The sequence below is a fragment of the Oratosquilla oratoria genome, unplaced genomic scaffold (genome assembly GCF_046742065.1).
Source record: "Oratosquilla oratoria isolate Oo_2021 unplaced genomic scaffold, ASM4674206v1 SCAFFOLD47, whole genome shotgun sequence".
Classification (NCBI taxonomy): Eukaryota; Metazoa; Arthropoda; class Malacostraca; order Stomatopoda; family Squillidae; genus Oratosquilla; species Oratosquilla oratoria.
The window spans coordinates 3,816,006-3,816,868 of NW_027467711.1; positions in this window are offsets into that span (position 1 = coordinate 3,816,006).

An 863-nucleotide genomic window follows, 5' to 3' on the forward strand; every position below is an offset into this window, starting at 1 on the left:
TGGCCAGTCAGCCTTTCGAAAGTGTCCCCTAAGCACCGACACCACTGAGGTCATTTCAGAATCATTTTGAAAGAGAGATGCATCTGAAAGTTCCTGTAATTAGACTTTGCACTGTTTTTAACAAAATTATTATATCATGAGAAGTAAAGCCGCATGAACGCCTCTCAATCCTCATCAGATATCATATCGTCCGAACACTCCAATTTGTCAAACATATCGTCGCTGTATTCGAATTGTTTATCGTTCTCTAGAGTTGATTTGAAGGCGATCATCTTCCTTTGGAACTCGTGTATAGACGTTTTTACCTGGTCTTGGTATCAGCGTACAACCCAGGGAACGTTTTACTGTGCTCGTCCCTTAGTCTAGCTGCCAACACCTTATCTTCCTGGAACGACTTCTTCGTTATACCCTTAGTAGCCATTAGCCATTTCCATAGGTGCTTCTGTCTACGCCTCTGTCTACGCTTCTTCGCCGTTTCGTCTTTTGGTATCGGCCTCGTCGTTATGGCTTCGCCATGGGCGCTTGGACTGCTTCGCGAGAGGACGCTTTAACCCCTGCCCTTCGCTCGCGGCCAATCAATTGTCTCCGTTACCGTGACGTCAGCGTTCTCGGCCAATCAGTCGTCTGCGTTGCCGTGAGGTCACCACTCTCAGCCAATCAGTCATCTCCGTTGCCGTGACGTCACCACTCTCAGCCAATCAGTTGTCCCCGTTGCCGTGACGTTACCTTGCATCGGTAGTCGATATTGTACAGCCAATAGCCCTTACGAAAGTGTCCCCCAAACACCGTCACCATTGAGGTCATTTCAGAATAATTTTGAAAACGTTATATATATATATATATATATATATATATATGTATAT